This window comes from Hypanus sabinus, chromosome 22 (genome assembly GCF_030144855.1).
Source record: "Hypanus sabinus isolate sHypSab1 chromosome 22, sHypSab1.hap1, whole genome shotgun sequence".
Classification (NCBI taxonomy): Eukaryota; Metazoa; Chordata; class Chondrichthyes; order Myliobatiformes; family Dasyatidae; genus Hypanus; species Hypanus sabinus.
Window position 1 is genome coordinate 27,129,642 of NC_082727.1, and position 26,241 is coordinate 27,155,882.

The 26,241-nt window shown below is 44.7% G+C and overlaps 1 protein-coding gene across 6 annotated transcripts in view; it reads left to right on the forward strand.

The window, feature by feature from the left end:
- jmjd1cb (jumonji domain containing 1Cb) overlaps positions 1–26,241 on the forward strand; it is a 190,647-nt gene that overhangs the window by 55,064 nt on the left and 109,342 nt on the right. The window contains exon 1 of one of the 6 annotated variants that reach the window (XM_059947357.1): positions 20,386–20,403. The exons of the other annotated variants lie outside the window; for them this stretch is intronic. The gene's annotated coding sequence lies outside the window, so the exon portion shown is untranslated. Of the gene's footprint in view, positions 1–20,385; positions 20,404–26,241 lie in introns of those variants that run through there. 6 annotated transcript variants of the gene reach the window in all.

The following is a 26,241-nucleotide window of genomic DNA, read 5'->3' on the forward strand; positions in this document are numbered from 1 at the left end:
TTACTATATGTTCATGTTATTTTAGGTTTTATGTGTAACTTGGTTTGATTTGGTAGGTTATTTTTTGATTCTGGGAACGTTCAAAAATTTTCCCATATAAATTAATGGTAATTGCTTCTTTGCTTTACGCCATTTCGGCTTACAAACAGTTTCATAGGAACGCTGCACCTTCGAATAGCGGGGGAAACCTGTATTTCAAAATTCAAGTGCTGACTGTGAACATGGATTCAGTCTTACGAATTTAATCAGATGTAAATAAGTGAAACATTTGAATGATCTAATGAGGATCAAGACATACAGTATGTTTCATCTTGATGTGAAATTAATCTGGACAGTGTTTATAGACAATGGATTTGTCAATGCACTTTGTTAGAAGGAATAAAGGTAGAGACTATTTTTCTAAATGGGAATAAAATTCAAAAATTAGAGATATAAAGGGACTTGTGAGTCCTTGTGCAGGATTCCCTAAAGGTTAACTTGCAGGTCAAATCAGTGTTAAGGAAGTCAAATGCAATGTTAGCATTCATTTCCGAGGACTAGAATATTAAAGTAAGGTGTAATGCTGAGTCTTAATAAGGCATTGGATAGACCACACTTAAAATATGGTGAGCAGTTTTGTGCTCCTTATCTAAGAAAAGATAGAAATATAGAAAACCTACAACACAATACAGGCCTTTCGGCCCACAAAATTGTACCTAACATGTCCCTACCTTAGAAATTACTAGGTTTACCTATAGCCCCCTATTTTACTAAGCTCCATGTTGCTTTCTAAAAGTTTCTTAAAAGACCCTATTGTATCTGCCTCTACCACTATTGCCAATAGCCCATTCCACCCACTCACCACTTTGAGTTAAGAAAAAACTTACCACTGACATCTCCTCTGTACCTACTCCCCAGCACCTTAAACCTGTGTCCTCTTGTGGCAACCATTTCAGTCCTGTGGAAAAAGCCTCTGACTATCCACACGATCAATGCCTCTCATCATCTTATACACCTCTATCAGGTCACCTCTCATTTTCCTTTGCTCCAAGGGGAAAAGGCCGAGTTCACTCAACCTATTCTTATAAGGCATGCTCCCCAATCCAGGCAACATCCTTCTAAATCTCCTCTGCACCCTTTCTTTGGTTTCCACATCCTTCCTGTAGTGAGGCGACCAGAACTGAGCACAGTACTCCAAACAGGGTAACCAGGGTCCAAAATTCAATTCCATGATTGATGAAGGCCAATACACCATACGCCGTCTTGACCACAGAGTCGACCTGTGCAGCTGCTTTGAGCGTCCTATGGACTCGGACCCCCAAGATCCCTCTGATCCTCCATACTGCCAAGAGTCTTACCATTAATACAATATTCTGCCATCATGTGAACCACCTCACTTTTATCTGGGTTGAATTCCATCTGCCACTTCTCAGCCCAGTTTTGCATCCTATCAATGTTCTGCTGTAACCTCTGACAGCTCTCCACACTATCCACAACACCTCCAACCTTTGTGTCATCAGCAAACTGACTAACCTATCCTTCCACTTCCTCATCCAGGTCATTTATAAAAATCATGAAGAGTAAGGGTCCCAGAACAGATACCTGAGGCACCCCACTGGTGACTGACCTCCTTGCAGAATATGACCCGTCTACAACAATTCTTTGCCTTCTGTGGGCAGGCCAGTTCTGGATCCACAAAGCAATGCCCCCTTGGATCCCATGCCTCCTTACTTTCTCAATAAGCCTTGCATGGGGTAACAGGGACGTGCTGGCATTTGAGAGGTACCAGAGGAGGTTCACAGGAATGGAAGGGTTAACACTGAGGAGTGTTTGATGACTCTGGGCCTGTATTCCCTGCAGTTTAGAAGAATGAGAGGGGATCTCATTGAAACCTATCAAATATTGAAAGGCATTAGATAGTGGATTTGGAGAGGAGATGTCTTATAGTGGAGCAGCTTAGGGCTAGTTTGCACATTTAGAATACAGACAGGGAAGAATTTCTTTCGCTAGAGGGTAGTGAATATGTGGAATTTGTTGCCTTAGATAGCTGTGGAGGCCAAGTCATTGAGTATATTTAAAGCAGAGGTCGCTAAGTTCTTGATTAGTCAGGGTTTCAATGCTTGTGGCAAGAAGGCAGGAAAATGGGGTTTTGAGTGATAATTAGTCATAATGGAGCAGACTTGATGGGCCAAATTGCCTAATTCTGCTCCTATGTCTTATGATCTTATGATGAGCAATATTTATGTTTCTATCTATTAAGGTAAGTTGCAGAAATATATCACTAGATGTTAACTCGGATTTAAAAGCAGAATTCAGTTTTTGACTCAAAAACAATGCTGCAAATGCTAAAACTGAAAAGAGAAACTACTGATGGTTGTGGTAATATCAAGGTTCACATAGTTTGAGAAGATGGTGCAGATGTCAAATTTCATATCAAGGACCTTTCAACAGAATTTAAGATGAAAAAACTTTCAAATTAAAATGTTATTGTTCTGTCTCTGCAGTTGCAATCTGACCTCCCCATCATTTTACGTTTTTATTTTGGGGCTCAACAGGAATATTTTGAGTAGCATTTGAACACTACAACATTTGAAGGGTGCATAAAATGATTTTAATATGGTTTGTTAAGCAAAAGCAAATATGGCCTAACTGTGATACATGGATGCTTCCAGCTCATCTTATAATTTTAATGCCTTAAATCTGCACAACTCTGAGGAGCAAAGTCTGATTATTTTAAAAAAGTTAACCTTTTCTCAGAAACGTTAGTCATGGAATCAGGATCTGGTCTCAAATCTCTCAACCTCAACAACGCTGATGTAGACAGAAGCTTGTGCACCACCACCACCCCTTTTTGAAGTCAGTTACTAGCTTTTGTTGACATTGAAGGAAAGGTTGTTGCCGTGAGAGCTTACTTGAATGTATGCAGTATATGGATCTGATTTAATATCACTAGCATATGTCATGAAATATATTGTTTTGCAGCAGCTATGTATTGCAGTACAAAATTAAAAAAAACTATAAATTGCAAGAAGAAATTTAGCAATTAGTGCAAAATAGAGCAAAAAAAAAGAAAAAAATAGTGAGGTAGTTTACATGGGTTCATTGTCCATTCGATAATCTGATAGCAGTGGCTAGAAGCTGTTCTTGAAACACTGAGTGTCTGTCTTCCGGATCCTGTGCCTTCCTTTATGGTAGCAATGAGAAGAGGGCATGTCCTGGGTGATAGGTTTCCTTAATAATGGATGCCACCTTTTTGAGGCATTGCCTTTTGAAGATGTCCTCAATGCTGGGGAGGCTAGTGCCCATGATGAAGCTGGCTGAGTTACAACTTTCTGCAGCTTTTCCCAGTCCTTTGAGGTGTCCCCTCTATAACAGGTGGTACCACGCTATATCTGTAGAAATTTGTGAGTGGCTTTTGTGTTGCACTGAGTTACCTCAAGCTCTTAATGAAATGTAGCCACTGTCATGCTTTCCTTGTAATTGGATCAATATAGGCCCAGGATAAATCTTCAGAAATGTTGCCACCAGAAACTTGAAATTGCTCACTTTTTCCACTGCTGATCCCTCAATGAGGACTGGTTTTTGTTCCCTTGACTTCTCCTTCCTGAATTCCAGAATCAACTCCTTGGTCTTACTAATGATGACTGCGAAGTTGTTTTTGTGACACCATTCAACCAGCTGATCTTTCCCACTCCTGTGTGCCTCCCATCAGCATCTGAAATTTTACCAACAGTAGGTTCAGTAGGCACACTTAATGTCAGGGAAATGTATACAATATACATCCTGAAATTCTTTTTAGTTGTGCCATTGGCAAATTTATAGATGGTGTTTGAGCTGTGTGTAGCCACATAATTGTGGGTGTAGAGCATAGACTGAGGTGCCCCAATGAATTGAATTGAATTGAATTGACTTAATTTCTTACATTTTTAGACATGAGTAAAAGTCTTTGTTATGTCTCCATCTAAATGTGCCATGTGCAATTATAGTAATTTATAATAAATAGAACAGTCGATGTAATATCGAGTACACTCAAATCATCATGAGTTCAACAGTCTAATGACGTGGTGGAGAAGCTGTCTCACAGCCTGTTGGTCCTGGTTTTTATGCTGTGGCAGCCCTTCCCGGGTGGTATCAGTTGGAATAGATTGTGGTTGGGATGACGTGAGTCCCCAATGATCCTACGAGTTCTTTTTACACACTGGTCATTGTAAACGTCCTGAATCATGGAAAGTTCACAACTACAGATGCACTGGGTTGGCCGTACCATTCTCTGCAGGGTCTTACGATTAAGGGAGGTACAGTTCCCATACAAGGTAGTAATGCAGCCAGTCTGGATGCTCTGAATTGTGCCCCTGTAGAAAGTTTTCAGGATTTGGATGCCCAAACCAAACCTCCTCAACCGTTTGAGGTGTAAGAGGAGCTTTTATGCCTTTTTCACTACACAACTGGTAAGTAGAGACCATGTGATGAAGTCAGGGATCCAGTTGCAGAACACGTTACAGAGGCCCAAGGTTTGGAGCTTGTTGATGAGTACTGAGAGCTTGATACTGTTGAATGTTAAGCTGTATGCAATAAACAGCAGCCTGGTCTGACTGATCAAAGGCTGACGGGACAGCTAGAGAAATTATATCCGATGTAGATCTAAATTTAGTTAAGCATATGCAATGTTTAAACTGAATATTACATTGTACAACTTGTGATGCCACTTTAAGTCTTGAATACTAATTTTCCAGGGAACTGAGGGTCTGTAGTTAATCAAAAATACAAAATGCTGGCAGAACTCAGGAGGCTAGACAGCATCTATGGGAGGAGGTAATAATGACGTTTTGGGACGAAAGCCTTCATCAGGAGTGAAGTAACATGGGATGGTTGAGGGGGGATAAGAAGTGGGGGGAAGGTTAAAATAGAGAGCTGGGAAGTGATAGGCTGGAGGGAAATGGGCTGGGGGAAGGTGGAGAATTATGGGAAATAAAAGAGAAAGAAAGGTAGGGCTGGGGGGAGAGATTATAGTGAGGGGGGAAAAAGAGAGAGAGAGAGAGAAAGAGAACCAGACTAAAATAATAGATAGGGATGGGGTTGGACGTTCATGCTGGCAGGAAGGAGGCTACCTAGGTGGGAGATAAGGTATTGCTCCATCGACCTGCATGTGGCCTCATCTTGACAGTAGAGGAGGCCATGGACAGACATGTCGGAGTGGGAGTGGTCTGTGGAATTGAAGTGTGTGGCCACAGGGAGATCCCACCACTGCTGGAGGACTGAGTGCTGGTGTTCAGCGAAACGGTCTCCTAGTCTGCGGCGGGTCTCCCCAATGTATAAATGGCCACATCGGGAGCACTGGATATAGTATATCACCCCAGTTGACTCGCAGGTGAAGTGGTGCCTCACCTGAAAGGACTGTCGGGGCCTGGGATGGTGGTGAGGGAAGAAGTGTGGGGGCAGATGTAGCAATTCTTCCGTTTGCAGGGATGAGTGCCTGGAGGGAGGTCCGTGGGGAGGGATGGAGGGGATGAATAGACAAGGGAGTCGCATAGGGAGTGTAGGGGGCCCTCAGGGGCTTCAGCTTCCTCTCACCCCTACCCCTTCCCCCGCTGACTCCGCTAACCTCCCACCCCCCTCGGACCAGAGCTCTCAACACTGCCAGGTCTTCTCCATCCCCTCCGACCTTCCTTTCTCTGAGGCCGAGCGCTCTGTCCTTAGAAAGGGCCTCATATTTGTCCCCCTTTGCCCTCACCTCAGTGAGTTCCGCGTGCGCCAGAACGTGGAGCTCTTCTTCCGCCGGCTCCGTCTTCGAGCCCACTTCTTCGGTAGGGACTCTCCCACCCCCACCGATGACCCATTCTCCTGTCTCCAACCCTCCTCCTCCTCATGGACTTCTACCCGCCCTGGATCTGTTCATCTCTAATTGCCGTTGGGACATTAACTGTCTCAACTTCACCACCCCTTGCTCCAATTCCAACCTTACCCACTCTGAACGCTCTGATCTCCATTCCCTCCGCAACAATCCCAACCTTACCATTAAACCCGCTGATAAGGGGGGTGCTGTGGTCGTCTGGCGCGCCAACCTGTAAATAGCGGAGGCACGACGACAACTCGCTGACACCTCCTCTTATCTACCCCTGGACCATGACCCCACTAGGGAGCACCAGTCCATTGTTTCCCAAACCATTTCCGATCTCATCAGCTCGGGAGATCTCCCATCCACGGCTACCAAACTTATAGTTCCCACACCCCGCACTTGCTGTTTCTACCTCCTACCTAAGATTCACAAACCTGCCTGTCCAGGCAGACCCATTGTCTCTGCTTGCTCCTGCCCCACTGAACTCATTTCTGCCTATCTCGACTCTGTTTTATCTCCCCTTGTTCAATCCCTTCCCACCTATGTCCGTGATACTTCCCATGCTTTGCATCTCTTCAAAGATTTCAAGTTCCCTGGCCCCCAACGCCTCATTTTCACCATGGACGTCCAGTCCCTATATACCTCTATCCCCCACCAGGAAGGTCTCCAAGCTCTCCGTTTCTTCCTGGATTCCAGACCCAGCCAATCACCTTCTACCACCACTCTTCTCCGCCTCGCGGAATTAGTCCTCACCCTTAACAATTTCTCCTTTGGCTCCTCCTACTTCCTCCAAACTAAAGGTGTAGCCATGGGCACCCGCATGGGTCCTAGCTATGCCTGCCTTTTTGTCAGCCATGTGGAGCAATCTATGTTCCAAGCCTACACCGGTATCTGTCGTCCTCTTTTTTTGCGTTATATGGACGACTGCATCGGTGCTGCTTCCTGCACACATGCTGAGCTCGTCGACTTCATTAACTTCGCCTCCAACTTTCACCCTGCCCTCAAATTCACCTGGTTTATTTCCCACACCTCCCTTCCCTTTCTAGATCTTTCTGTTTCTATCTCTAGAGACAGCCTATCCACCAATGTCTACTACAGACCTACTAACTCCCATGGCTACCTAGACTATTCCTCCTCCCACCCTGTCTCCTGCAAAAATGCTATCCCTTTCCCTCAATTCCTCCGCCTCCGCTGCATCTGCTCTCAGGATGAGGCCTTTCATTCTAGGAGAAAGCAGATGTCCCCCTTTTTTTAAAGAAAGGGGCTTCCCTTTGTCCACTATCAACTCTGCCCTCCATTGCGTCTGCCGTATTTCATGCACCTCTGCCCTCACCCCATCCCCCCGCCAGCCGACCAGGGATAAAGTCCCCCGGTCCTCACCTATCACCCTACCAGCCTACAGATCCAACGCATAATCCTCCGTAACTTCCACCACCTCCTACGTGATCCCACCACCAACTACATCTTCCCCTCCCCCCACTCTCGGCTTTCCGCAGGGATCGCTCCCTACGCGACTCCCTTGTCCATTCATCCCCCCCATCCCTCCCCATGGACCTCCCTCCGGGCACTCATCCCTGCCAACGGAAGAAGTGCTACACCTGCCCCCACACTTCTTCCCTCACCACCATCCCAGGCCCCGACAGTCCTTTGAGGTGAGGGACCACTTCACCTGCGAGTCAACTGGGGTGATATACTGTATCCGGTGTTCCCGATGTGACCACTTATACATTGGGGAGACCCGCCGCAGACTGGGAGACCTTTTTGCCGAACACCGGCGCTCGGTCCTCCAGCAGTGGCGGGATCTCCCTGTGGCCACACACTTCAATTCCACAGACCACTCCCACTCTGACATGTCTGTCCATGGCCTCCTCTACCGTCAAGATGAGGCCACACGCAGGTTGATGGATGGTTTCTTCAAGTGAGAAAAATTGCTTCTTTACTAAAAGCTTCAAGTATTTTGATAAACAATGAACTGAATTGGATTTTTAATCTTGCTTCCCACAACATGAGGGAGTTAAACTTCTTTATGTTATGACTCTGTCGCAATGTACAGACATGTGAAACTTATAAGTCTATAAGGAGAAGCACTGTCAATGTTTCGGGCCGAGACCCTTCATCAGAACTAACTGAAAGGAAAGATAGTAAGAGATTTGGAAGGGACAATGCGAAATGATAGGAGAAGCTGAGAGCCAGAAAGGTGATTGGCAAAAGGGATACAAAGCTGGAGAAGGGAAAGGATCATGGGATGGGAGGCCTAGGGAGAAAGAAAGGTGGAGGGGAGCACCAGAGGGAGATGGAGAACAGGCAGAGTGATGGGCAGAGAGAGAGAAAAAAAAGGGGGAAAAAAACTAAATATATCAGGGATGGGGTAAGAAGGGGAGGAGGGGCATTAACGGAAGTTAGAGAAGTCAATGTTCATGCCATCAGGTTGGAGGCTACCCAGCCGGTATATAAGGTGTTGTTCCTCCAACCTGAGTGTGGCTTCATCTTGACAGTAGAGGAGGCCATGGATAGACATATCAGAATGGGAATAGGACGTGGAATTAAAATGTGTGGCCACTGGGCGATCCCGCTTTCTCTGGCAGACAGAGTGTAGGTGTTCAGCGAAACGGTCTCCCAGTCTGCGTCGGTTCTCACCAATATATAAAAGGCCACACTGGGAGCACCGGACACAGTATACCACACCAGCCGACTCACAGGTGAAGTGTCGCCTCACCTGGAAGGACTGTCTGGGGCCCTGAATGGTAGAGGAGGAAGTGTAAGGGCAGGTGTAGAACTTGTTCCGCTTACAAGGATAAGTGCCAGGAGGGAGATCGCTGGGAAGGGATGGGGGGAGACGAATGGACAAGGGAGTAGTGTAGGGAGCGATCCCTGCAGAAAGCAGAAAGAGTGTGGAGGGAAAGATGTGCTTGGTAGTAGGATCCCATTGGAGGTGGCGGAAGTTACGGAGAATTATACGTTGGACCTGGAGGCTGGTGGGGTGGTAGGTGAGGACAAGGGAAACCCTATCCTGAGTGGGGTGGTGGGTGGATGGGGTGAGGGCAGATGTGCGGGAAATGGGAGAGATGCATTTGAGAGCAGAATTGATGGTGGAAGAAGGGAAGCCCCTCTGTTTAAAAAAGGAAGACATCTCCTTCGTCCTGGAATGAAAAGCCTCATCCTGAGAGCAGATGCGGCGGAGGCGGAGGAATTGTGAGAAGGGGATCCCATTCAGGGCCCCAGACAGCCCTTCCAGGTGAGGTGACACTTCACCTGTAAGTCGGCTGGTGTGGTATGCTGCGTCCGGTGCTCCCGGTGTGGCTTTTTGTATATTGGTGAAACCCGACGCAGACTGGGAGACCATTTCGCTGAACACCCACCCCCTCTGGTCTCCTATCATTTCGTATTTTCCCCTCCCCCTCCTACTTTCAAATCTCTTATGATCTTTCCTTTCAGTTAGCCCTGAGGAAGGGTCTCGGCCCAAAACGTCGACTGTGCTTCTTCCTATAGATGCTGTCTGGCCTGCTGTGTTCCACCAGCATTTTGTGTGTGTTGCTTGAATTTCCAGAATCTGCAGATTGCCTCGTGTTTGAATTTATGTCTAATTGTTTTTAGAAAGATGCTGTTCCATAGCCTGTTGGTCCTGGTTTTAATGCTGTGGTACTGTTTCCCAGATGGAAGCAGCTGAAGCAGTTTATCGTTGGGGTGATTGGTGCCCCCGATTATCTTCCATGCCTTCTTTATGCACCTGCTGTCGTAAATGTCCTCAATGGAGGGAAGTTCACATCTGCAAATGCACTAGGCTGTCTGTACCATTCTCTGCAGTGCCCAGTGATCAAGGTTGGTGTAGCTCCCATTCCATGTGGTGATACAGCCAGTCAGGATGCTCTCAATGGTGCCCCTGTAGAATGTCTTGAGGATTTGGGGTTTGTGCCAAACTTCTTCAGTCACCTGAAGTGGAAGAGACACTGTTGTGCTTTTTTTTGCCACACAGCCGGTATGTACAGTCCAGGTGAGATTTTTGGTGAAGTATATACCGAGGAACTTGAAACTACTCACCCTCTCAGCTGCAGTCCCATTGATGCTGATTGGGGTGAGCCTGTCTCTGATCCTCCTGTGATCTACAATCAGCTGCTTTGTTTTTTGGACATTGAGGGAAAGGTTATTATTTTGGCGCTACTGTTTCAGGGTGTTAACCTGTAGACTGTAGGCTGTCTCATCACCGCTAGAAATAAGGCCTGTTAAAAAACATATTGATTTAATGACATCAGATTATTTTTATATTAATTGTAGAACAGTCAATAAGGATGAGATTGTGTTTGCAGAGCAAATGTACCTTGTTCAAGAATTGTATTTCACATGATTAAATTAGAAATCTGTCTGATGCTAATTACTAAAGTTTCATCAATGTCTCATAGCTGTGAACAATGATGTGTTGACATATTCTTTTTGCATTTGAATATAAAGTTTCACAGTGAAGATCAGTGTAACAGGAGTACAAACGACATAAAAAATGAATGAGTGCTAATTCTTCACTTTCTATTGTAATCACCAATCACAAGTTCTGGAAATTTGATATTGATTCATTTGCAGATTGCTTACCACCAGAGACAGGTAAATCCATATATAATTTTGTTAAGCTGCAGGAACAGCTGCTTATTAGTGATCAGCCACTGTGCAATTAATTTGAGGTTATCAGTCAGAATTACATGAAATATTAAGGTACTCTAGAGTTATTATTTTTTGTTTAAGTTTGTCTTTACATTTGTAGTTATTCTTCCAAATTGATGGACATTGAATTTTCTGAATGTAAAATAAATGATTTGCATAAGAATTCTATACAACATCCAGTGGTTAATTTCACCATACAGTGGATTCTGTTTACTTAAGACTCATTGGGATCAGTACATTTTGGCCCATTAAGCACTGCCCCAATTAATTGAAGTTTCATAGAAATAGTTAAAAAGGTATAAAAAAGACAAGTTACTGTTTTGCTGAGTAACAAATTATTTATTTAAATTAAGTACAGAACAAATTAGAGCGCTACCAATACTACTACAGTGCTATAAAACTGTATTAATTTCTAATAGTTATCGACAGAAGAATTCATCTAGTGTGAGCTGCTATATTCTTTTGATGACTGTAAAGGAAAAAATCAGCGAGGCAGATAATGAACTGACTTCATTCTATATTTTTGATGATCGCATTCTCTAAATCTTCATTTTCGTTCGAACATTCAAGATGATTGTTGATAGCTTCAAATTCTTTGTTGTTCCTAACTTGTTGAAGTAGTAAAATCATTTTATTTTTATTCCTGGCCACTTTTGGCATCTTTAGAAGTCTGAATGTTTGAAACCACAGTGAGCAAAATAATTCTGAATTATGTTACTGTGTGGCGACCCATTTCCTGGCACATCCGAACCGGCTCACAATTAGATAGCCTACGGGGGTTTGCGAGCACAGAGCTTTGGAGCCTCCGTGCCACGGGGGGCAGGTTGAGGGAGGCTTAAAAGTGAGGCTGAGGATTTCGAATAAAGTTTTTCCTTCGACTGCAGTTACCGACTCCGTGTTGTAATTTTAGCGCTGCGTGTAGCACACCGCTACAATTGGTGACCCTGACGGTTCAAACGATTTTTGGACCAGAAATGACCGACGCCGCCTCTGTTCATGCGGTTTCGTTGAAACTGCCGGGTTTCTGGACACAGCGACCGAACCTATGGTTCCAGCAAGCCGAAGCCCAATTCCACGTTCGCCGGATCACCTCAGAAGACACCCGCTACTACTACGTGGTGAGCTCCCTCGACCAGGACACAGCGGCCCAGGTTGCAGAGTTCGTACAGTCGCCCCCGGCAGACGGCAAGTACACGGAATTCAAAGCCCTGCTCCTCAGGACTTTCAGACTCTCACGGCGCGAGCGGGCTGCCCGTTTACTGCACCTGGATGGCTTGGGCGACAAACCTCCATCGGCTTTAATGAATGAGATGTCTCTCGCTGACGGACACACACCCTGCCTCATGTTTGAGCAGGCATTCCTGGAGCAGCTGCCCGAGGACATACGCCTGCTGCTGTCCGACGCGGATTTCAGTGACCCCCGGAAGGTGGCAGCCCGGGCGGACTTGCTGTGGAACGCCAAAAAGGTGAGCGGGGCTTCCATCGCACAGATCTCCCAGCCACGCTCCCAGCAGCAAATCAGTCCAGGCCCGGCCGCAGAGCCCGCCAACCCCCGGCCCAATGAACACTGGTGCTTCTACCACCAGCGGTGGGGCGCAGAAGCCCGCCGTTGTCGCCCGCCCTGCAAGTTCCCGGGAAACGCCAGGGCCAGCCGCCGCTGATGGCTACGGCGGCTGGCCATCGGGATAGCCTCCTGTATGTGTGGGATAGAAGGTCGGGACGCCAGTTTTTGGTCGATACTGGGGCTGAAATCAGCGTTTTACCTCCGACGAGTTATGACACCCGCAGCAGGACACCGGGTCCCCCCCGAGGGCCGTGAATGGCAGCTCAGTAAGGACTTATGGCACCCGTCAGGTGCAGCTACAGTTCGGCTCCAGCCAGTTCACGTGGGAACCCAACCGCTTCTGGGTGCGGATTTTTTGCGAGCTCACAGCCTACTGGTCGACCTGCCCAGGAAGAGACTGGTACATGCCGAGACCTTTCAGACGTTCTCCGTGGGTGCAGCCCAGTTGCCAGCCCCTCACCTCGGCTCCATCACGCTGTCCGACAACGACTTCACCAGGGTCCTGGCGGATTTCCCATCGGTTCTGGCACCGCAGTTCACAGCGGCCATGCCCAGGCACGGCGTACAGCACCACATCCCGACCCAGGGACCACCCCTCCACGCCCACGCTCGGCGGCTTCCCCCGGACAAGCTCCGACTGGCGAAGGAGGAGTTCCAGAGGATGGAGGAATTGGGGATCATCCGGCGGTCCGACAGCCCATGGGCCTCCCCCCTGCACATGGTGCCCAAAGTGACGGGAGGCTGGAGACCGTGCGGCGACTACCGCAGGCTGAACGAGGCTACCACACCGGACCGCTACCCTGTGCCACACATTCAGGACTTTGCAGCAAACCTGCACGGCGCACGGATCTTCTCCAAGGTAGACCTCGTCCGAAGGTACCATCAAATCCCGATGCATCCTGACGACGTCCCCAAAACGGCTCTCATCACCCCGTTTGGCCTTTTCGAGTTCCTCCGCATGCCGTTCGGCCTGAAGAATGCCGCACAGACGTTCCAGCGGTTAATGGACGCGGTGGGACGGGACCTGGACTTCGCGTTCATCTATTTGGATGACATCCTCATAGCCAGCAGCAGTCGTCAGGAGCATCTGCCCCACCTCTGTCAACTCTGCGCCCGACTGAGTGAGTACGGTCTTACAATCAACCCCGCCAAATGCCAGTTCGGACTCGATACCATTGACTTCCTGGGCCACAGGATTACTAAAGACGGGGCAACCCCTCTGCCCGCTAAGGTAGATGCGGTCCGCCACTTTCCCCGACCCACCACGATCAAAGGCCTTCAGGAATTCGTAGGTATGGTCAATTTCTACCGCCGCTTCCTCCCTTCAGCTGCCCGGATCATGCGCCCCCTGTTCGCCCTGATGTCGGGTCCGAGCAAGGACATTACCTGGGACGAGGAGTCCGCCGCCGCTTTCGTTCAAACGAAGGAAGCTTTGGCGAACGCCGCAATGCTAGTACATCCCAGAATGGACGCCCCTACCGCCCTCACAGTGGACGCATCTAACACGGCAGTTGGTGGGGTGCTGGAGCAACTCATCGCAGGTCGCTGGCAACCCCTGGTGTTTTTCAGCAAACACGAGCTCAAGTACAGTGCTTTCGACCGGGAACTGTTGGCGCTGTACCTGGCAATCCGGCATTTCAGGTACTTCCTAGAAGGTCGGCCCTTCACCGCGTTCATGGACCACAAACAGCTTACCTTTGCGTTTACGAAAGCGTCCGACCCCTGGTCATCCCGCCAGCAACGCCACCTGTCCTACATCTCTGAATACCCGACGGATGTCCGGCACGTCTCGGGTAAGGACAATGTCGTGGCGGATGCGCTCTCTCGCCCTACCGTTCATGCCCTTTCCCAAGGGGTAGACTTTGAGGCACTGGCAGAGGCGCAGCAGGCGGATGAGGAGATTCCGAGTTACAGAACCGCAGTCTCCGGTTTGCAGCTCCAGGGCCTCCCCGTGGGCCCGGGTGAGAGGACCCTACTCTGTGACGTCGCCACCGGCCAGCCCCGTCCCGTCGTCCCGACAGCCTGGCGGCGCCGTGTTTTTGACTCCATTCATAACTTGGCGCATCCCTCCATCCGGACAACTGTCCGGATGGTTTCCAGCAGGTTTGTTTGGCATGGACTCCGCAAACAGGTCAGTGAATGGGCCAAAACGTGCATGCACTGCCAGACGGCCAAGGTGCTGCGGCACACCAAAGCCCCACCCCAGCAGTTCCATCCCGCCCACCGGCGTTTCGACCACATTCATGTGGATATCGTGGGCCCCCTGCCAGTGTCGCGCGGAGCGCGGCACCTCCTGACTATCGTGGACTGGTTCACAAGATGGCCAGAGGCGGTCCCGCTCACCGACACCACCTCCAAATCTTGCGCCCAAGCCCTGATCGCCACCTGGATATCTCACTTTGGTGTACTGGCCCACATTACCTCCAACAGAGGCGCCCAGTTCACCTCCAGCCTGTGGTCAGCTATGGCCAGCCTTTTGGGGACTCAGCTGCACCACACCACTGCCTACCACCCACAGTCGAACGGGCTAGTGGAGCGTTTCCACTGTCACCTGAAGTCGGCCCTTATGGCCTGCCTGCGAGGAGCCAACTGGGCGGACGAGCTTCCCTGGGTCCTACTCGGCATCCGCACAGCTCCCAAGGACGACCTGCACGCCTCGTCGGCCGAGTTGGTATACGGCGCGCCCCTGGTCATCCCTGGGGAGTTCCTACCAGCCCCACGGGGGCAAGAGGAAGATCCCGCAGCAGTCCTGGGCAGACTACGCGAGAAGCTCGGTAACCTGGCCCCCATACCCACTTCACAGCACGGGCAGCACCCGACCTGCGTACCCAAAGACCTACAGAACTGTAAATTTGTGTTTGTACGAAGGGGCGGGCATCGGCCACCGCTGCAGCGGCCATACAAGGGGCCGTTTATGGTGCTCCGGAACAACGGGTCCACGTTCGTGCTGGATGTTGGGGGGAAAGAGGAGGTTTTCACGGTGGACTGCCTTAAACTGGCCCATGTGGACCTGGCGCAACCGGCCGAGTTTCCGGCACCTCGGCGCAGAGGCCGACCTCCCAAGCAGGTTCTGGCCCAGACTGTGGACATTGGGGGGTGTATCGCCGGTTCTGGGGGGGGGGGGGGGGGGGGTTATGTGGCGACCCATTTCCTGGCACATCCGAACCGGCTCACAATTAGATAGCCTACGGGGATTTGCGAGCACAGAGCTTTGGAGCCTCCGCGCCACGGGGGGGGGGGGGGCAGGTTGAGGGAGGCTTAAAAGTGAGGTTGAGGATTTCGAATAAAGTTTTTCCTTCGACTGCAGTTACAGACTCCGTGTCGTAATTTTAGCGCTGCGTGTAGCACACCGCTACAACTGCTTATTTCTCGCCAAATATCAGTAACAAGTCACTGCTTTTTGAACATAAACACACTCAACTGACATTATTTAAAAACTGTTCACTCTAAGCACAGTGTAGTATCTAATGGCTACACAAGCGCACGCGACAAACATTAGTTAGAAACTGTTTGGTAACAGAGTCCTGTTCCAATTAAGTCACACAGTGCCCCAAATAAACAAAAGAGAATCCTAATCCTGGCTATTTTCTCAATTAGTTCTTGTTTTTTAAGAGTTGTCCCAAATATGCGGCCTCCCCGATTAACCAATTGCCCAATTACTGGAATCCACAGTATTACTACTCAAACTCTTACTAAAATAAATATAGGTAATGGGAGTGCTTGTAGTAGGAAACTGTACCTGAAGCAATTCACAATTTAAAAAGCGTATGTAAACATCTTGTGGTATGGTTGATAAACAAACAAATGGGATAATCTTGAAATGAGTCGTGGAGAGATGCAGCACAGAAACAGCCCCTTTAGCCCACTCATTCCATGCACAATATCAATCACACATATACACTGAATTGAATTGACTTTATTACTTACGTCCCTCACATATATGAGGAGTAACAATCCGTCTAAATGTGCAATTTATAGTAATTTATAATAAATAGTATGTACAACAGGATATACTATATCATAGAACATATAACATAGAAATACAGTTGTGTCAGCATGAGTTAAGCAGTCTGATGACCTGGTGGAAGAAGCTGTCCTGGAGCTTGTTGGTCCTGGCTTTTATGCTGTGGTACCATTTCCAAGATGGTAGCAGCTGGAACAGTTTGTAGTTGGGGTGACTTGGGTTACCAATGATCCTTCAGGCCCCTTTTACGCACCTGTCTTTGTAAATGTCCTGAATAGTGAGAAGTTCACATCTACATATGTGCTGGGCTGTCCGCACCACTCTCTGCAGAGTTCTGCGAGTGAGGGAAGTACAGTTCCTATACCAGGCAGTGATGCAGCCAGTCAGGATGCTCTCAATTGTGTTGCTATAGAAAGGGAATCTGATTTATTTTTTAAATTCTTCCCACAGTCGCCATCAACTTGATTGAGGTTGAGTTGCTTGACTATCTCAATTCTTTATCAATTATTCTTTGTAACTGAAAGTCCTGGCTTGTTATTTCCACAGATTATTCAAACCAACATCTGCTATCTGTGACAGATTTATAAATATCTAGCAGGCATCTCAGATACCTTTGTCACAAAATGTACTCTGGGATAGGAACTTCAATGTGATAGTCCATGATCTCTTCTACTGCCACAATGAGGCCACTCTCAGGTGGAGAAGTAAAAGCTCATATTCTGTCTGGGTAGCCGCTAACCTGATTGCATGAACATCTCTAACTATCAGCCTCTCCTTTCTCTCTTTTTCTGTTCTACATGTTTGCTCCCCAGTTACCTCTTTGTTTTTCTTCACCTGCTCGTCACCTCCTTCTGGTACCCTTGCTCTTTTGCAGGGCCCTTAGCATTGTCAATGATCCTTCCTATCCATCCAACAATCTCTTGACCACCTACCATCAGGCAGGAGGTACCTGGCATTAGGACAAGGACTACAAGGTTGGGGAAACTGTTTCTTCCCGCAGACCTTAAGACTACTGAGCTCCCTTCCACCATTCAAGTCTGACCATGTGTGAAGCGCCAGTAATGTTATACTGTTTACTTTTAATGTACCTTAAATACATCTTATTACTTGTTAACTTATTTGTGATAATGTTACTTTATGTGCTATGTGTGAGTTATATGTACTGTGTTGTAGATATTGGTCTGGAGGAACGTTGTTTTGCTCTCACTTTTACACCTTAATTACCACCCACCCAACATCCCCCTCTTTTGGCTTCTCCTATCACCTGTCAGTTTGTGCTACTTCTTCTCCCCCATCTTTTTGGTCTGGTTTCTTTCCTCTTCCTTTCCAATCCTGGTGGAGAATCTCAGTCCAAAACGTTGACTGTTTATTCCTCTTGATAGATGATGTTTTACCTGCTGAGTTCCTCCAGCAATTTATGTGTTGCCAGAGACTTCAATGTTTATGATCACAAATGGATGGGCATTAGCATTGATGGCTAGATATTGAATAGGATAACTCCCAGACAAGGTTTTGATAGATGATGAATAAACTAATGTAAGAGGTAAATGTATTTGATCTTGTCATCACCAATCTACTGTCCTTAGTTGATCTAAACATCAAGCAGCATTTTACTAAGTATGTATCAAGAATCTGAAGTTAGTTGAAATCATAGAGAACTCTTCAACGTCTAGAGTTGTACCTTGCTCAAAAATGATTGTGATTGTTAGAGCACAGCCATCTCAACCTTTTCTTGGGCAGTTTGGAAAACTAAATATGTTTTACCATTTCATCAATCGGTCCTTCCCTCAAAAAGTCAGAGTTGGGACATTTGCTGATGGTGCCATGATGTTCAATTCATTTGCAACACCTCAGGAAATGAAGCAGCTCACATGTGTGAAAGACTTAGACAACATTCAGGTACGTGATGATAAGTGGAATATTATTTGTGCTAATGAATGCCAGGTATTCAGCATCTTTGTCAATAAATTCTTTGGTCACCTAACCTTGACATTCAACAGCTTTGTTACCATTGGATCCCTCCCTATCAACATTCTAGTGTCCAACTGTTAACAAGTAATTTACCTAGACCTGCCATAATTTCTCTTGATATTTAAGCAGGTCAAAGGATAGATTTCATGCAGCAAGTGACTGTCCTGCCAAAGCCTGGTCACTAACTATGAGGCACGTCAGAAATGTGATTTAAAAAGCCACAGATGTGCGCAATCTTTCCCTCTGCACTAGCTCCATATACAACAGGGATTCCAACTTTTTAATGTCTTGGACCAACACCATTAAGCGAGGGGTCTATGAACCTCAGGATGGGAACACCTGATTTACAAGTTTGTAGATGACACCACTGTAGTGGGCTGCTTCTCAAATAATGATGAATCAGAGTACAAGAAGGGGATAGAGAGCTTAGTTCTCTAAGCTGTCATAGCAATGACCTTTCCCTCAATGTCAACAAAAGCTAGTAATTGACTTCAAAAAGGAGTGCTAGTGGTGCATTAGCTCCTGTCTACATCAGCGTTGCTGAGGTTGAGAGATTCAGAGCTTCAAGTTCCTAGGTGTGAACACCATTAACAGCCTGTTCTGGTCCAACCATGTTGATGTCATGACCAAGAAAGCTCACAAACAGTTGGTATGGCAGCTGATCTGCACATAACTACAGGAAACTGCAGAGAGTTCTAGACACAGCTCAGCACATCACAGGAAACATCTATGGACTCTATCTATACTTCTTGCTGCCTCTGTAAAACGCCCAGCATAATTGAAGACTTCACCCACCCCAGACATTCTCTTTCCCCCCTCGCATCAGGTAGAAGATACAAAAGTCTGAAAGCATGCACCACAGGCTCAAGGACAGCTTCCATCCCACTGACTTATGAACAGACCTCTTGCACAAAATGGACTCTTGGCCTCACAATTGGCTCATTACGACTTGCACTACATTTTCTCCGTAGTTTTATACTTTATTCTGCATTGTTACTGTTTTATCTTGTTCTAGCTCAATGCACCGTGTAATGATTTGATCTGTATAAACAGTATGCAAGACAAGCTTTTCACTCTGTCTTAGTACATGTGACAATAATAAACCAATCCCAATACCCCTGGTGATGACAGAGCATGGAATAGTGTCTGCTTTAGGAGTCTGGCCTGTGAACATCATGACTTATCCAACAGAGAAACTAAGGTCTCTGTACTCATAGCATTGGTCTGGTAGAAGATGCTGGAATTTGATCACTTTCAGTGAATTTTGATTTTGTGGAGACAGTTTTGGTGCCATCCCTTCAGTTTGTGTTGCCAGCTGTAAGCAGTCAAATTCTTAGCAGTGTAAGGGGTCATTGCAGTCTGAAAGGCCAGGAGGCCTAGGCCAGTTTTGTGATGTTGATCTTTCAAACGCCCTATTCATTGTCTAGCTCGAGAAGGTAGGGATGCGTTAAGGGCTATGGTGAATTTCTTCATGGATGTCTGTCTTGTGTAGAGGTGCCCCTGCCCATAAGACATAAGAACTGGTCCATATTTTTCCAGGGTATCAGTAGAGGAAGTGTTGTTTGGAGGGTTAGTTGGTAGAGGGCCTTTGTTTTGTGATTGTTATGGCCATTTTCTTACATGCTTTAGTGAAATAGTGAACAAAGAGATCAGCCTCCAAGAATGGACTTGTGCAAGTGGTGTCTGCATACTGCCTATGGTTTTGCTGGCTTTAAAAAAATACTGACAATTTCCCTGGTCTGGATATCATCATTTTTAGCCCTTCACTCCATAGTGCCTTGTATTTGAGTGATGTTTTTTTAAAGAAAAGAACAGAATATGTCTGAATCAAAATAAAAGAAAATTTACAATAGGTTAGACAGGTTTGAAATGGTCTAAAATAATCCTATTCATAAGGGAATGAATTGCTACACCAGAGTATTGTTTGTAAGGAAATCAAGCGAGAATTGCCCAAGAGTTGACATTAATCTGGTTTTTATCTGCTGCAGTGAGTAAACGCCTCCTTCCGAATATCTCTTAGTTAGACTGAGTAATCATTAACATGACTCATGCTGGAAGTGACTGTTTTACCACCTGTGACTTGGTTTTAGTTTGAAAGACCGCCCTTTCCGCCTCGTTTGAGCTGTCTTTATAAAAGGAGGTCGAATTAGGGTTGCTCATGCTCCTCTGCAGTCTATTTTGTAAAATTCGTCAAGTCCAAAAACATAACTCATGGTGCAAAACCTTTCAATTTTATAATTTTTGTTCAATTATCCATTTTGAATGGCTGACTAAATAACCAGTTCTGGAGTGACGTTCATGAACTCTACTATATGGTGTGCTAACAGTTGCATGGTTTATTTTTTGTTAGCACTAATAATGACAAAGGGAGATCAGTGATCCGCTTCTGCACAATCTGCATTCGGCCGTAAAGGGAGGGAGAAGGCTCTCGCAGCAGAGGTACTCAGTTATTTTTCCAAAAGAAAACCAAAATTTACAACATGTACATTGCTTGCCCTTTTAATGTGTTAAATACTGAATCGCTGGAATGTAGTACAGTACATTCAACTGTTCTGCACTTTAAACTGAAGTAGTTCACTGATCCTGAGACTGAACGTGTGCTGTTGATCAAGAATATTAATCTGTAATCTTTGGCATCTGGTTTGTTCACACATATGCAACAATTTGAACAGGAATTCTTTGGGAAGAAATAGGTTTTCTCAATATTGTTCTCTGTATTTGTGCATTGGAGTGTGTTTTGAGTCGGATAACGACCGTGGATTATCTTTTTGATTTGACACCGTTGACAAAAATCTATCGGTAAGACTGATTTACTTAACATTGCAGTTTATCCTTTACGCAAAAGTAAACTGTATTTAAGTACAGAATTCTTAATCAATTATATGCAGTAAAGAATTATCATGTTTTATTTGTGAGAGCTGATAAGATAATAAATTTAACACTGCAGTTTTCAGCAATCTTAATGAAGCGTAACCACTGGACATTCAAATTTCAAGTGTTTATATAAAGGGACTCGATTGCTCTGTCGAGGCAGATTATATTTTCTATTGCTAATTAGCATGAAGAATATCTTGTTTTCCACAGTTGTAACAGTCACTACATTGCAGTTTGTAGTTATTTTCTAGGGTAAAAGGATCATGTTTTTATATATTGTATTTGTGCTTATGTGTCTTGGGTATTTGGATGCTTATGTTATAGCTACTGTAAAATTACAGTATTTAGTTTAGTACATTTTGAAATTGTGTTGACATTTAGTTGAAACATCTGATTAAAAGCTACAGTAAGAATTCATTATTTTTGTACTTGAGTTGTGAATGGAATGTGGTGCTGCACCAAACCCAAAACAGGATATAGTTGTTGCAGACATTTCCGTAGTCATAGTATCATGTATGCTGTGAAGAATTCTCAGGTCTTGCAAATCTAAGAGTCTGACTGGGTTAGTTCCGTTGCACCATGGGTAGGACTCCATTAAGCTCTTAGTTATTAATGGAAATTCTGTGCAGATAAGCTCAAATTCCTCTAAGTTGTTAAATGCTTAGAAGCTGAAGTTTTGTCTATTTATAGCATGGGAACACTTTTTTGGTTTGGTGAATTGTAAGTGGTGGTTTAATCACACATTGCATTTCTACAAAAGAACAGTGTACTTTTAATATTTGTTGGATCCCATCTTGATACACTCTGGCATAACTGAGTGACTAATTTAAGAAACGCTTATTTATTTTTCAAATGGGAGTGTTATTGGCAATTGTAGCATTTCTGTTGCATTCCTAATTGCCATTGAGAGGAAGGTGTCTCGTCAACAACTTGGAAGTGTAGCATTTGTGTTAGAACACAATACAGTGCAGGAACTAATAGTTGACATTTCTGGCTGAGACCTTTCAGAGTCCTGATGAAGGGTCTCTGCTCAAAATGTTGATTGTTTATTCCTCTCCATTGATGCTGCCAGATATGCTGAATTCCAATATTTTGGGTGTGTGCTCACAATAAACCATGCAATAATGAAGGCGCAGCAATGTATTTTCAGCTGGTGTGCAACTTAAAGGGGGATTTAGAGGTTCTGCTCTTGCACACCTGGTTTCCAGAAGGATCAAGAGCAGAGGTTATAGTTTCATTGTCAGAGTGGCCATGTGGTGGTACATGTTGTACTGCAGTGGGGTGGAGGGATTATTGTTTAAGGTTGTGATTAAGGTGCCCAGTCAAATTGGCTGCATTGTCTTGGATGTTGGTACATTTTAAGTATCATTAGAACTACAGTTTAAATAAGTGGACAATACTCCATTATATTCTTGACTTGTGCCTGAGAGATGATGGAAAAGCATTGGGTGTCAGGAAGTTAATTACTTGTCGGAAGTGTCAGATCAGTTGTGGTAGCCACAATATTAATGTATTTGCATCTAAATTGTACTGTCAAAACTTAAAATTAAAGAAGAAAATGCCAGAACTACTGATCCATGGAAAGAAAAATAGAGTTAACATTGCAGGTTTATAACTTATATTAGAGCAAGGAAAAGTTAGAGATCTATTATGCTTTAAGTTGCAGAGAAGAAGTGTTGACAATGTCTGGCTGTGTCTGGAATTTACAGGTGGAACCTAAACAGAGCATCAGGGTTCAGGTTAATGGTGAATAGATATCAGTATTGAGACATTTCATCATTTAGCTGATCATTGAAAGTATTCTTGGTAATAATTAGCCCAGTTGGCTTTGTCCTGCTTTTTTATGGATAGGATATACAGGTATGTGAACATTTACATCGGTGCCAGGTTGTTGCCAAATATGTTACAGTACAGGAGCAACTTGATTAAAGAGGTGACTGATTAAGGAGCACAAATTTATGTGATAATGTTATGTGGTCCCTTCCATATGTGGTCTTGACTGTATCCAGTGCACTCATCTTTCTTGATGACACATAGAGTAACTTGACTGAAGAGTGGCTTTTGTAACAAAGAGCGATCTCAGGAGGGAACCAAGATGGATCATCTGATCAGAAGCATCTTCAGCTAGAGAAAGATTTTAAAGATAAAGATATGAATAGTTTTATTTGTCACATGCATTGAAACATACAGTGAAATGCATTGCTTTGAGTCAGTGGCCAACATAGTTGAAGGACTGTGCTGACGGCAGCCTGCAAGCGTCAGCGTCGCATGCCCACAGGTCACTAATCCCAATTTTATGACTTTTGGAATGTTGGAAGAAACCGGAACACACAAAATAAACCCTCACGTGCAGACAGCGGTGGGAATCAAACACTGATCAGTGATTGCTGGTTCTGTAAAGCAATTTCCTAACCATTACACTACTGTACCATGTGCTTCTGGCTTGAATGCAAGCATATACTGGGCTCATCATCTTTGTGGATAGGGCTCCTTTTTGAAGTCTCCTCTATATATTAGCAGTTTAATTGTTCACCACCAGTCATGACTGTAGAGCTTTGATCTATTGGGCCTGAGATTACATAGTTCTATCCATTTCTTGCTGTCCTTTCAGTTGTGTAAGCATGCAGCCATCTGTTGCAGTTTCACCAGGTTAGGACTGTAGATTTTGAAAAGTCTGATACTGCAGCTGGTATGTCATTCAGCACTCCTTTTTGAGTTCTTATTTGATTGTAGTGGTAGCCTGAGGCATATGGGATGGTCCATGATGATGATTTGTGGTAGAGCACATTTCAGTGGTACTCTTTGTGGTGGAGCTTTTCATTGACATCTTCTTTTGAATGCTAGATCTTTTCTGAATCTCTACCATAACATGTTAGATGTGCAGATGTAAAATTACTGAGTAGTGCCATTTTGTTTGAATTCATAAGACATTTAAAAATGATGTTACTGCCTTGTGAAATATCTGCTGTAAATTTCACATACAACATAATACCATCCCATAATGTTTTAAGAATTACTGTGGATGGTGTAGAGTATTGTGAAGGATCTGATGCAGCATAACATTCTTCTGCTGCATCTCTGCCTTTCAAACCTCTTACAAAGTGAAACCAAGCGATATAAGTGACAACAAGGCAACACTCCCAGATGAGCTTAATGCCTTCTGTGCTCACCTTGACCATCAAAACATGGAAGGGCCTTCACAAGCTCCCATAGCCCTCAGTGACCCTTAGGAAGAAGGTATAGGAGCCTCAGGACCCAAACCACTAGGTTCAGGAACAGTTATTACCCCTCAACCATTAGGTTCTTGAACCAGTGGGGATAACTTCACTCAATCACTTGTCCAATCACTGAACTGTTCCCATAACCTATGGACTCAGTTTCAAGGGCTCTTCACATCTCATGTTCTCGATATTTATTTCGTATTTATTTGTTGTCTTTTGCATATTGGTTGTTTGTCCCTTCTGTTGGGTTTGGTATTTCATTGATTCTATTATGCTTCTTGGATTTACTGAGTATGCCCACAAGAAAATAAATCTCAGGATTGAATATGATGCCATATACGTACTTTGATAATAAATTTACTTTGAACTTTAGGTGCCTATAAAACTGTTCATTTTCCTTTGAGGAAAGGTGGAGCTTCCAAATGAAGAATGACTTATTTATAGTTAATTAGTACCTTGATCTCCTATGGTTCTTGTTAGAGAAACTAAAAATCTACTTACAGGTACCAGTTAGGCAGCTTTTAGAGCTATTCATTAGCATTGGCATAAAAGTTTGGTTTATTAGATGCAAATACTTCATGGAATAATGCCAAGTTGTAATATATCTTGTCATCACCAGGGAATCTTATGTGAATTAACTGAAACCTCTGTACATTTTTGGTCAATCATCTATAAACAGTATATAATAATTGAAATACTGGCAATGACTATTGTATTGATTCAACAGGGCACGCAGAATAAATTAATGCTTCCTTTGTTACTGAGCAAACTGTTTTAGGTGTTCATAACAGTTTCAATTAAAAAATCAACACCATTTTCTGTAGCCACCTCTCAAAATGGCAGGTGAGTAACAGTTCTTCAGTGTACATGGAATAGTAAAAGTACATTATTTTGGTTTCATCTATCATTTTGAAATACATAATTTTGTATCTGTTTAAATCATTTACAGTTATGGAAAAGTTTTCCTTTCTGTAGGCCACATGCCACTGAAAGCCAGGAATGGAATTAACATGTCAAGTACAAAGTGTATTCAACATTCACCAGAAGAAACCTTTTGAAGACCAATCCAAAGGAACACCCTGGATTTGGTTCCACAGTGTCCCGTTTAGGTCATCTTTGCTGCTGGACTTGACCAACAAGATGTTGAGAAGGTTTACATTCCAGCTCAAAAATAACAAAGCTTTGAAAGCAGACAGCATTGATGCTGAAATCCTAAAATTTGGTCGAGAAGAGCTTCAGTTATTAATCCACAATCTCATTATGCACTTCTGGGAAGAAGGGGATATAGCAAGAAATCTCAGTGATTCTATGACTGTAATCATCTTCAAGAAAGAGAAATTTGATTGTGATATCTACAGAGGCACTTTCCCTGCTTTTTGTTATAGAGACAGTAATTGCCAGCGTTCTTTTCAACCTGTTTTCAGTAGTTATTGAGTAGTTGTCGGAATTACCGTGTAGATTTGACATCTTTACTTTATTGTCACCAAACAATTGATACTAGAGCGTACAATCATCACAGCAATATTTGATTCTGCGCTTCGCGTTCCCTGAAGTACAAATTGAATTAAATATAATAAAAATTTAAATTATAAATCATAATTAGAAAATAGAAAAGGGAAAGTAAGGTAGTGCAAGTCAGTTCTGGATAATTGGAAGGTACGGCCCAGATCTGGGTCAGGATCTGTTCAGCAGTCTTATCACAGTTGGAAAGAAGCTGTTCCCAAATCTGTCTGTACGAATCTTCATGCTTCTGAACCTTCTCCCGGAGGGAAGAGGGACAAAATGTGTGTTGGCTGGGTGGGTCATGTCCTTGATTATCCTGGCAGCATTGCTCCGACAGCGTGCGGTGTAAAGTGAGTCCAAGGACTATCACAGCAGTTTGAAAAAAGTGTAGTCAAATGGAAAAGTAGTTGAGCTTGGATTGTTGTTGTAGCAATAGATAAGGCTAAGTAGAAACTTGGAAAATTTTAAAAAAGGGGCTAGGATAGATTAGCTTTTATTTGCTTTTGCAGAGGTTCATAAGACCTAATGTTATAGATTTATAGTAATTGGTAGTGGAGATGAAACCTTTCATCCAAAAAGTGGTAGGTTCTAGATATTGATAATTGTGGTAAAGGCAAGAATAGGTAAATTACATTTTAAAAATTATTTTTGTTATTTTGTAACTATTTTTAATACATTT